This window comes from Lissotriton helveticus, chromosome 2_1, assembly GCF_964261635.1.
Source record: "Lissotriton helveticus chromosome 2_1, aLisHel1.1, whole genome shotgun sequence".
In the NCBI taxonomy this organism is placed as follows: Eukaryota; Metazoa; Chordata; class Amphibia; order Caudata; family Salamandridae; genus Lissotriton; species Lissotriton helveticus.
In genome coordinates this window covers 1519457487-1519470310 of record NC_136059.1, presented here as the reverse complement: position 1 = coordinate 1519470310, position 12824 = coordinate 1519457487, and positions in this window count along the sequence as shown.

Genomic DNA, 12824 nt, shown 5'->3' with positions numbered 1-12824 from the left:
CCGTCCCTACCTAGAGCCCAATCCTCAGAGAACAGGAGCAAAGTGGGAACCCCCATAAGCTGCATGCTCCTTAACTGCAGATCGGCCCATAAACATGCAACGAACTAGCAGAAACCATCCTCTCACAGGAGATACATAGCATTCATCCCGAAGACCTGGCTCAACAATCTCTCCTACCCCAGTATAGAGATGCTGGTGCCTCCCGGATTCTCAATGATAAACAAAGACAGACAAAGGAAAAGGGGCGGGGGTATAGCAATCATCCACAGGAACAACATCTGTATCACGGAAATTCCCTCCTGCTTGTACAGCTCCTTTGAATGTCTCTCAGTCAACATTAAAACCGATGACACCAGGCCTACACGTTGCCATCTTCTGTATCACCCCCCAGGCCACTCCACCGAATTCGGGGTTCACCTTTACGATTTAATTGCCCACTGTGTACTCGGTAACACCAACAATATAATCCTGGGCGACCTCAATCTAAGAAGGAACTAACCAAACAACCCTCTCATCCAAACCTTAAACAACCTACTACGAGAAAACAATCTGACACAACACTGCTCAGAAGAAACCCATCACAGAGGAGCAACCCTTGACGCTTTTAATTGTTTGTTCTCCTGAGGCACAGCCGGGAGCAGGGACACTCTGTATTTTAACTTGTGTATAACGTGTTTTTAGAACTAAACTTAAGGACTGATTCCCCGCACAGCGGTAGAACGCTGACGCGGGCGGGTGGTTCCTGAAGCCCGGACGTCATTGGCCGGTTCCGAAGGCACGCCCTCTGACACAAGACACGCCCCCTTCTGCTTAAAACGCGCGCTGACTGCGAGCGCGGCGCTTTTAATTGTTTGTTCTCCTGAGGCACAGCCGGGAGCAGGGACACTCTGTATTTTAACTTGTGTATAACGTGTTTTTAGAACTAAACTTAAGGACTGATTCCCCGCACAGCGGTAGAACGCTGACGCGGGCGGGTGGTTCCTGAAGCCCGGACGTCATTGGCCGGTTCCGAAGGCACGCCCTCTGACACAAGACACGCCCCCTTCAGCTTAAAACGCGCGCTGACTGCGAGCGCGGCGCTTTTAATTGTTTGTTCTCCTGAGGCACAGCCGGGAGCAGGGACACTCTGTATTTTAACTTGTGTATAACGTGTTTTTAGAACTAAACTTAAGGACTGATTCCCCGCACAGCGGTAGAACGCTGACGCGGGCGGGTGGTTCCTGAAGCCCGGACGTCATTGGCCGGTTCCGAAGGCACGCCCTCTGACACAAGACACGCCCCCTTCTGCTTAAAACGCGCGCTGACTGCGAGCGCGGCGCTTTTAATTGTTTGTTCTCCTGAGGCACAGCCGGGAGCAGGGACACTCTGTATTTTAACTTGTGTATAACGTGTTTTTAGAACTAAACTTAAGGACTGATTCCCCGCACAGCGGTAGAACGCTGACGCAGGCGGGTGGTTCCTGAAGCCCGGACGTCATTGGCCGGTTCCGAAGGCACGCCCTCTGACACAAGACACGCCCCCTTCTGCTTAAAACGCGCGCTGACTGCGAGCGCGGTGCTTTTAATTGTTTGTTCTCCTGAGGCACAGCCGGGAGCAGGGACACTCTGTATTTTAACTTGTGTATAACGTGTTTTTAGAACTAAACTTAAGGACTGATTCCCCGCACAGCGGTAGAACGCTGACGCAGGCGGGTGGTTCCTGAAGCCCGGACGTCATTGGCCGGTTCCAAAGGCACGCCCTCTGACACAAGACACGCCCCCTTTCATCACCTAAATCCTCACCCATAAAGGATATGTCAATACCGGAAGCGCAGCGGACGAGCGCAGCGGGCGCGACGATTGCGCGCCGAAGGCGCGCATAAGGCAAGCTCGTCTGCGCTCGTCCTCGCCGAGGTAGTGCCATGGGCCACCTACGCTGTCGGGCACGATCTCTCACATCAGGAGCTACGCCCTGCCGGGCCACCATACTCTAGAGAGATGCTCATTCGAATAGGTATGCAGCATTTGGATAAAGGAATTCTTTCCTTAGCACCTACGTCACATCCTCAAGCTGATGTATTATGTGATTCTTTTCTGAATTGCGGGCTGCTAAACGTCAGGTCCCTATCTAAACATTGTACTGAGATCCAACTGCTAATGGATTTTCACGAGTTAGATATTCTGTTTATGACAGAAACCTGGACTCGACCTGACTGCTTGGTCGACCCTGGTTTTGCCTGCCCAACCGGGTTCAAATTTCTCCACTCCCCTAGGCCCACTGGGAAAGGCGGAGGTGTGGGAGTGATCTTCAGAGCATCTTGCAGCATTACGGTCCTCACATTAGACCCTACTTTGGGCACTGAGATGCTGGGACTTTCAATCCAGACCCATTCTGGGACTACTGTCACAGGACTAGTTTGCTATCGCCCACCAGGACCGTTTAGCCTTCTACAGCAAGAAGGACTAACTACTACCCTGACCAATATCGCTTTATCTCACCAGAAGTTACTTATACTCGGTGATTTTAATCTTTGGCGTAATGGTACACTTAATTTAGCATTGGATAACCTTCTCTCAGCCTGTGATAGCTTTGGTCTCTCCCAACTGGTCTCTAAGGCCACTCACAAAGCTGGCCACCTTTTGGATCTGGTCTTCGCGATACCAGACCTGGTTGTAATGGGGATACCCTGCCAATGGACTGGACAGATCATTCATTAGTCAAATGTTTCCTTCTCAAAAATAAGGGTTCCAACAAACCCCCTGTCCGGACTAGAGAATTTGAGTGTAGGGACTGGAAGGCTCTCTCACGCTCACACTCTTCTGGTGATTTATTCCATCTGGATTCACTCTTTGAAGCGAATAACAGTACTGATGACAACTATAACTCCCTTTTCACCAGTATCTCCTCTGTTATTGATGCCCTAGCGCCTCTAAAAACTCGGACCTGTAGGGGTAAAGACTCTGCCCCATGGTTTAACGACGATTTAAAAACGTTAAAACTGGGATGCAAACAAGCAGAGAGAAGGTGGAGACGCGATTACAATGTAATCTCTAAAGAACTGTGGAAAACTAAGATCCTTGCCTATAAGAACCTCATCAAAAAATCCAAAGCTGACTATTACTCCTCCTTAATCTGTAACAACACTAATAACTCCAGGAGTATTTTCAACATCTTAAATAGCGTCAGCAACCCGGAGTCTTGCAAAACCGCGATTGTCCCGTCCCAAGATCTGTGCGACAATCTGGCCACTTTTTTTAAGGAGAAAATAGACTTGATCCTTAGAGACCTGGACACCCTTCCTGACATTGACACCCCTTCTATTCCAATCCCTGCCTCTTCTGGGTCCCAATTACCGGTTTCAGTTCTCTCTCCTGAAAATTCACTATGCAGGTTTCTGCCGCTCACTTTTGAAACCTTCTCCAAGCTAGCCAGGGGGATTGTCTCCGGGTCTCCTCTGGACCCGATGCCTCCTAAAATCTGGAAGGAATTTGAGGACGAACTTTTCCCCCCTCTCTTTTTAGTTTGTAACCAATCCCTAGTAACTGGCACCGTCCCAGCTCACTGGAAACGGATGTTAGTCTCCCCTTTGTTAAAAAAACCCTCCTTAGATCCTGACTGCTCCAAAAACTATCGGACCATCTCACTGCTGCCGTTCCCCGCCAAGATAGTTGAAAAGGTGGTTAGTAACATTCTTTCCACCCACCTGGAACATCATCTACTACTTGACGCGGTTCAATTTGGTTTTCGGCCTGCCCATGGGACTGAAACAGCCCTCATCACCGCCATGGACGAACTTCAAAGGCGTGCAGACAGAAGACAGGCTTCGTTTTTGATCCTGCTCGATATGTCTGTCGCCTTTGATACGGTGAACCATAAGATCTTGTTGAAGCGGCTGTCTGAGGCAGGAGTGAGAGACACGGCACTGCTCTGGTTCCATTCTTTTTTGCAGGGCAGGCAGCAGGCAGTATCTATGCCCCCCTTTCAATCATCTTTCTCCCTGGTACTGCACGGAGTCCCTCAGGGCTCCGCTATTAGCCCAATACTTTTTAATGTCTACCTCAGGCTGCTAATTTCACTTATTAAAGGCTTTGGTATTAGAATTGTCAATTACGCAGATGACACACAGCTGATCCTCTCCTTAGAAGGAGAGGATTCTATCTCTGTGGAGGTCCTACATAACTGTTTACGAAGCACGGCAAGGTGGCTGAAGGACAATTCGCTTCAGTTTAATGTCGGGAAAACCGAGGTGCTCTTTAGTGCCGGCTCGAGGACCCCTCGTCCTTTCCCTAATAACTTCTGGCCCCCGGAAACTGGCTCCAACGTACGACCTGCGGACGCGGTCCGCAACCTTGGGGTCATGCTGAACCATAAGCTCAGCATGGAGACCCATGTGCAAAAAACATCGGCCTGCTGCCTTGCCATCCTTCGCTCACTCAGGAAGGTTCTGACCCTCTTACCCACCTTTGCGCGGGCCCAAGTGGTCAGATGCACCATCCTGAGCAGGTTGGACTACTGCAATGCCCTCCTGCTTGGGTCCCCTGAGTTCCTGCTGGATAAGCTCCAAAGGGTCCAATCGGCGGCTGCGAAACTGGCACTGGGGTGGCCGAGAAGATCTCATGGACCATCGGCGCTGGCAAAATTACACTGGCTTCCTCTTAGACAGAGGATTCAATTCAAGGCCCTCTGCACAGTTTTTAGGGCCCTCCATGGTTGCGGCCCAGTCCCTCTAAAATCTAAATTCGTATGGTATGTCCCCACCAGACATCTTCGTTCCTCTGACGCTAAACTGGTAGTGGTTCCCAGATTTAAGAAGGTCAGAGCCGGAGGTAGATCTTTCGAGGTGGCGGCCGCCAGACTGTGGAACACTCTCCCCACTGAGATTAGGCACATTAATGAACTTCTGCAGTTTAGAAAAAAGTTGAAAACGTGGCTTTACCCTAGTTAGTATACTTCAACTGTCCCTACTTCTCGCCCTCCTCTGTTTTTGCTAGCGCCAGGATGCCTGCAATGGTGACAGTCTGCGCTTTACAAATTCCTAAATAATAATAATATATAATAATAATAATTGTTGCCGAAAGCAATGCTGTCTCCAACGACTACATCCTGCCGATAGACTGGTCCGATCACCACTTAGTTCTTTTTCACATCAACCATGCGGGCCTTGCTAAACACCCCAAGCAAGACCCCCCCCCAAATGGGTCAGGAACACAGCCCAGATCCCTCGAGCTGACCTAGAAGAAGGAATAAGCTTGCTACTTCCCAACATCTCTGATCATCTCTCAACCACCGATCTCATCTCTCTTTATACCTCAAATATGACGCTCACCCTGGACCACCTTGCCCCTTTGAAACGAAAGAAATCCAGGACCATTCCCTCCAGATCATGGTTCACCACCAACATCAATGAAGAAAGAAGACACCTTAGAGACACTAAAAGAATTTGGAGGAACAATCCCTCCGCCCTCCACCGAGATCAACTCCAAGCAGCTTGCAAGTCTTACAAGAAGCACATTAAGGACAAAAAGTCTGCTTTCTTCTGCGCTGCCCTAGACACTGCAAAAAACCGACCCGAGGAGCTTTTCAATATCATCAGGAATCAAACCTCCAAGCCCATGACATCATCAATACATGCATCCAAAGAACGATGTGACAACTTCGCCAGCTTTTTCGATGACAAAATCGCTAAGATAGATCTCTCCCTTGGTTCAAATCTCATCTCTGCTATCGAGAACAATCCACCTGAAACGCAGGATAACACTTCCTTAATCCCACCTAAACACTGGTCCTCCTTCATTCCCATCCAGGAGACAGAGATAATCAAATTAATCTCCATTGCCAAACCCTCATCACACGCCCTGGATCAGCTACCCCCGCACCCAACCAAAGACCTGAAGCTGGTCCTGGCCCCGCTATGGTGCAAGATCATTAATAGCTCACTGAGCTCTGGAATGGTACCGGACTGCCTCAAAGTAGGCCAAGCCACGCCTCTGCTAAAAAAGCCAGGGCTAGACACCAAGGATCTAAACAACTTCAGACCTGTATCAAACCTACCTTTTTTGTCCAAAATCCTGGAAAGATGTGTATTCCTTCAGCTGACCCAACACCTGGATAACATCAATCTCCAAGATCCCTATCAATCAGGTTTCAGAAAAGGCTGCAGTACCGAATCCGCAATCCTCAATGTCATTGATGACCTACTCAAGTCACTGGACTCGGATCAATGCTGCCTCCTCATCCTCCTAGACTTATTGGCTGCATTCGATACAGTTGACCGCAAATTGCTCATCAAGGTGCTACAAGAAAGGGCTGGTCTTCAAGAGACGGTGCCTCACTGGTTCCCCTCCTTTCTCCACAACCGCTCACAAAAAATTAAAATTAAAAACTTAGAGTCTGACCTTCACCCTATCATCAGGGGTGTTCCACAAGGATCAGTGCTTTCCCCTCAGCTTTTCAACATCTATATGGAACCCCTTACCTCTCTTCTCAGGAAATCCAACATCCCCTTTCACTTATATGCTGACGACACGCAGCTTTATCTAGAAACCACCTCCATTGATGACATCCAGAGACTTAACGCCACGCTCAAGGAGGTTCAACACTGGCTCGCAAGTAATCACCTGAAACAACCAAGAGAAAACGGAAATTCTCCTCATCTCCAACAAAACCGAAAACCCCCAAATTGAACAATGGCTTAAAGCCATTGATGCCCTCAACTGTAACCTCATCCTGGCAGATTCGGTAAAATCCCTAGGGTTCACCCTAGGCCCGAAATTGGATATGAAAAAACGCATCTCCTTATCCGCTACAAGCGTCTTTCTCAACCTGAAATTACTTTACAAAATAAAACCCTTCCTCCCAGTGAAAGACCTTCAACAAGCCACCCAGGCACTAGTGCTCTCCAGGATTGACTATGGGATTGCAGCCCTGGCTGGAAAAGCAAAATCACACCTCGCCCCCCTGAAGACAACCCTCAACGCAGCTGCCAGGATGGTCACTGGTACCAGGAAATTTGACCACATCTCTCCCGTGCTCAGAGAGCTTAAATGGCTCCCAGTCGAGCTGCGAGCCAGCTTCAGAACAGCCTGCCTCACACACATAGCCCTGCACACAGGTAAACCTGAATACTTGGCCAACAAACTCAAAAGGGCCGGCCAGGCCAGAAACCTCAGAAGCTCCAACACTCTGCTACTCATCCCGCTGAAAACTCATAAACAAAAAACAGCAGCCAAATTATTTGCTGGAAACGCCCCCAAAATCTGGAACACCATACCCCCCCACATAAGAATGACCCCCTCGTTTCCAAAATTCAAGAAGCTACTCAAAGCCCTCTTCTTCGACCGCTCGCGACTAATCCGATAAGAGATAAGGAAGTTCCGCAGCCAGTGCTCCCCTTACCTCTAACCGGGAGTCTGATGACATTAACTCGGAACTAGTTGGATCATCTCCTAGCCAGAATCCCCTTGTTTACCCCCCCTTGATTATTTGTTCATCCCCTAGCCAGAATCCCCTTGTTTTACCAACTACCTGAATCGCCTATCTGCACAGTATTATATATGTTATGAAGCTTGTTCTACCAACTACCTGTTTTGCCTACCTGCACATTATTGTATATGTTGTGAAGTGCTCTGATACCCTCAGGTCCAGCCTGCGCTATATAAAACTCCAAAAATAAATAAATAAAAAAGTATAACTCTATAGGTCAGTAAATGGAAGTGTGATTCATTCTTTGCATGACTGACTAGGTGTGTGAGAAACTTCATGAATGATTGGCGCTTTGTGAATGTCTGTGTAGGTGTATGAATGCATATGATAGTGTTGTATTGATGAGTGACTGTATGTATGAGTGATTGTATGAGTGGATGTGTGTGTAGACTTAGGAATCAGTGAGTGCGTAGGTAGTAACTGGTATTGGTGTGCCAATGGTTTCGAAAATGGTAGTCTGTATTTTACAGTGGGTGTGTCAGGTTATATTAGACTATGCGGCGGTGCATCAGAATTTCACGTGGATGATGTCATCAGGGATGTCATCAGTGATGTCTTTTGAGATGTCATCAGTGAGGTAACTGACCATGTCATGAATGATGTAATAGGTGATGTCATCAGCAGTGCATTGCGGGGGTACGAGTTATAGTTAGCTCAACTAACTTTAACAGCAGAATTTCTATGGTTTTGTACGAGTGAAATGTCCAACTAACTATAGCGTCCCTGAAACCTATGTTTTTTTTCAGTGAATTTCAAAGGTTTTTTAAATGCTAATTTATAACTATAAAGTCCTTAAAACCTATGTTTTTTTCAGTGAATTTCAAAGGTTTTTTTAAATGCTAATTTGTAACTATAACGTCCTTGAAACCTATGTTTTTTTCAGTAAATTTTAAAGGTTTTTTAAATGCTAATTTCTAACTATAATGTACCTGAAACCTATGGTTTTTTCAGTGAATTTCAATGGTTTTTTAAATGCTAATTTCTAACTATGCCTACAAAGGTAGGACATGTGAAGAAAGAGGAAGAAAAGCGCAGAAAGAAGCAAGACAAATGTTGAAAGAGTAAACAGAAGTCCAGAAAGATGAACAAAAGTGCAGGAAGAAGCAAGAGATGTGCAGAAAGAAGCAAGAGAGGAGCAAAAAGTCCTCCTGTGCCCCCAACTTTTCACTGATGGGTACTGGTGGTAACTGACTCTGACTAACTAGGACCGGAGCCAGTGCTATGCTAAAAGACACTTACAATACAGTGAAAACACCTACATATACTTGGGAACACTATGCGTTGGGGTAACCCTGTGATTAGCATACCCTCCTCTGTATTTGCCATGAGTTAGTGCCTGGGTCATTGCATGAGTACATGGGTAGTGACTGGATGATTAGAGTGCTGCAAGGACAGTGCATTGTGATTTTATAACTGCTTGAGTTTTGGCGGAGTGATTGGATAAGTACATGATGCTCGATGGCTGATTTGATAAGTGCATGGTTAGTGACAGAGGGATTTCTGGAGTGCATGGGTACAATCTGGATAATTGGAGGAGTGAATCACTACTGTGTAGGTGGTTAGGGGTCTGCATGGGTAGTGCACAGGGATTGTAGCAGTGCATGTGTTAGTGCCTAGGTCATTGCATAAGTACATGGGTACTGGATGATTAGAGTACTGCAAGGACAGTGCATGGTGAATTTATAAGTGCCTCGGTTTTGGCGGAGTGATTTGGATAAGTACATGGTGCTCGCTGGGTGATTGGAGGAGTGCATGGGTAGTGACAGGGCGATTGCTGGACTGCATGGGTACTGCTCAGGGTATTGCAGCAGTGCATGTGTTAGTGCCTAGGTCACTGCAAAAGTACATGGGTACTGATTGGATGATTAGAGTACTGCAAGGACAGTGCATGGTGAATTTATAAGTGCCTGGGTTTTGGCGGAGTGATTTGGAGAAGTACATGGTGCTCGCTGGGTGATTGGAGGAGTGCATGGGTAGTGACAGGGCGATTGCTGGACTGCATGGGTACTGCTCAGGGTATTCTAGCAGTGCATGAGTTAGTGCATGAGTCATTGCATGAGTGCATGGGTAGTGACTTGATGATTAGAGTGCTGCAAGGAGAGCGCATGGTGAATTTATAAGTGTTTAGGTTTTGGCGGAGTGATTACATAAGTACACACATGTCATATCAGGCCCGCCACTCCCTTCACCACTGTGTAAACGTGCCCCCTGGTGGGTTTTAATTTGGGGGAATAATTCCCTTTGAATCCTGAAGGTTCCTGGGGGCCAACTAGCCCACCAGGTACCTCCAGTAAGCGCCACAGAGCTGCGTTGCAGAGAGGTGGCCCAAGGCCATGCCTCTTTTTACACCTCTCTGCAACGCAACTCTGTGGTGCTTACTGGACGTACCTGGTGGGCTAGTTGGCCCCCAGGGACCCTCAGGATTCAAGGGGACTTAATCCCCCAACTTAAAATGCGTCACATGTTTGCATACTTGTCACATCAAGCCACGCGCCCTCCCTGCACCACTGTGCAAACACGCCCCCTGGAGCATTGTAAATTGGGGGATTAAATCCCCTTGAGTCCTGAGGGTCCCTGGGGGCCAACTAGCCCACCAGCTACCTCAAGTAAGTGCCATGTAATAATGAAGATGCAGGCGGTAGTAGAGAAAACAAGAAGTATTTATTTCAGGTTTCCATATAAGTAGACCTCATGCACAGGAGCACTCCACGAAGCAGCTGCTGAGATCACCGTCTTCAATTCAGTCTGCCTCAACCGCCCCAATCTCCAAGGTTACAGAACCACAGGAAGAGATGGTTCTATAACCTAGGATACCACATCACCTCCTTACTTATAATAAACAAACAACTAAAAACAGAAACTTATAAAACATTTAAGAAATAAAAAAATTAAAAAAAAATGCAAAAAGTATTAAACATAATCTTTAAAGCGAATAGGTTTACATTTTTCACTTTCAGGTCTGACCAGCACTCTATCAGACCCACCTTTCTCAGTCTTCTATGGAGCTGGACCAGAAGCTGGTCTAACATTGAAAGACAAAGAAACAGATTCCGGCTCATAAGAACATTTAGAAATTCTGTTCAAATTCCAAATCCTATTGTCATCAGTTTTGACAGCATTTTAAAATAATTTCTTAACCTGATAAGGCGTGCTAAATTTTGAACACTTTACACCCTTTCTTGGAGATTTGATTCTCACCCAATCCCCTATTTCAACCTTAGGTTCGTTAACAGCCTTTCTCTTGTCATACACTTTCTTGGACTTTAACTTTTTCTCTTCCTCTTTGGCTTCCCAACCTGCAGGAACACACATTTCCTTATCAATTTTTAACCTTTTCTCAATGAGCCAACCAGGACTGGCCTCGCAACAAGGTAGCCTCCCCTTAAACAAACAGAAAGGTGAGACCCCTGTACTAGAATAAGGAGTCAACCTGTACTCTCTCACAAACTAAAGACAACTGCAGACTTTCCTTTAAAACCTCGATAAAGCGTTCAACACCATTAGACTCTGGATGAATGAGTGAAGCCCTCTTATGCTTTACACCTCTCTCCTTAAGAAACACTTCGACTTGCCTAGAGTTAAATTGCACCCCATTGTCTGTAAGAAGACTGGACGGAAAACCTTCTCTCTCAAACAATTACTTTAAAAATGTTATCACATCACCAGACTCAATTAAATTCACAACATTTATTTCTGACCACCGCAAAAATATGTCCAAAAAAACAATCACATATCTGTCCTGTGAACTGACCCTCACATGCCCAAGAATATCCATTGAAATGTCAACCCACGGACCAGCCGCTCTCTCTCTAACAACCATGGGCTGCGTTCTACACTTTAACACCTTGTCACTCTTTGTACAATCCAAACACTCTCTAACCTCTCTTTCAATCATTAAATCCATCAATGCCCACCAGAAACTTTCTCTGACCCTCTATTTGGTTTTAGAAATCCCCATGACTGGAATGAGCCTGCTTTACCAAAACTAATCTCAAATCTCCAGAAGGAACAAGTTTACTCCCTCTCATAAGTAAACCATCGATAGAGAGTCATTCCGAACTTCCCAAAAACTAATTAAAACAACCTCACGCTTATTCCAACCCTCCAAAATCATTTTCATGACCTACTGCAAACAAGTATCCTTCTCCAAAGAAGCTTTCCACTCTGTCTCCTGTATTATCCCTATAGTAACAAAACACACCTTAAAATCCTCGTCAAAGTCTTCACCAGCAAACTTTCCTCCAAGGAGTCTAGGTCACATACAGATTTATTAACTAACCTTGAAAGACAATTTGCCTGTAAATTACTAGCACCAAGGATGTAGTTTATCTGAAAATCAAACTCTTGCAAAGCAATAACCCACCTACGTATGCGACCTGAGATCTGATCAACGCCTTTCTTTGAAAAAACCTCCTTAAGAGGTTTGTGAAACGTTTTTATTACAAATCTGCGCCCCAAAGACATTTTATTTAGTTTTCTCACTGCCCAGAAAACAGCTAGGACTTCTTTTTCGATAACTGAATAATTAATTTCAGCACCACGTAAACCTCTTAAATTAAAAACAATTGTTCTATACACACCTCCTGATCTTTGCAACAATACACCACCTAAACCTCTAGAACTAGCATCAGTCATCACAATCACATCATAACTAACATTGAAACTCCCAAGGTCAGACGCAGTCTTCACGCTGGATTTGATATCCAGGAATTCTTTTTCACGTGGATTGGACCGAACAAATTCTGTGTTTTTCTTTAACAAAGATCTGAAAGAGAACGACCTCTCAGCAAATTTGGGAATAAATTTGTTGTAAAATTCGGCCATTCCTAAGAATGTAACCAATTCCTCTCTATTCTTCTGAGAAGGCAAATTCTCTATTGTATCAACCAACAATTCTTTAGGTTCGATTCTTTGCTTGTGACAAGATGCCCCAAGTACTTAATCTCTTGAACTCAAAACTTGCACTTAGCCCTTTTCAGAGTCAAATCAGACTTCAATAAGGTATCTAAGATCTCACAAAGCCTTGAGTTGTGTTCTAATCCAGTTGAACCAGACACCAAGATGTCATCCTGATAGATTTCCACCCCCATCACACACTTTAATATTCTTTCCATGGCTCGCTGAAAAACTGAATCTGCCGAAATAACACCAAATGGCATCCTTAGAAATTTAGTGGTAACAAAGGGTGTGGTGAAAGTCGTCAATTCTTAGGACTTTTCAGTAAGTTTAATTTGGTGGTAGGCTGAACTGAGATCAAGGGAGGAAAAATATTTGGCACCATTTAGCATAGTCAGCATCTCACTAATATTGGGTGGGGGATAGTGTTCAACAACCACTGCTTTATTTAATTCCCTCAAATCTAC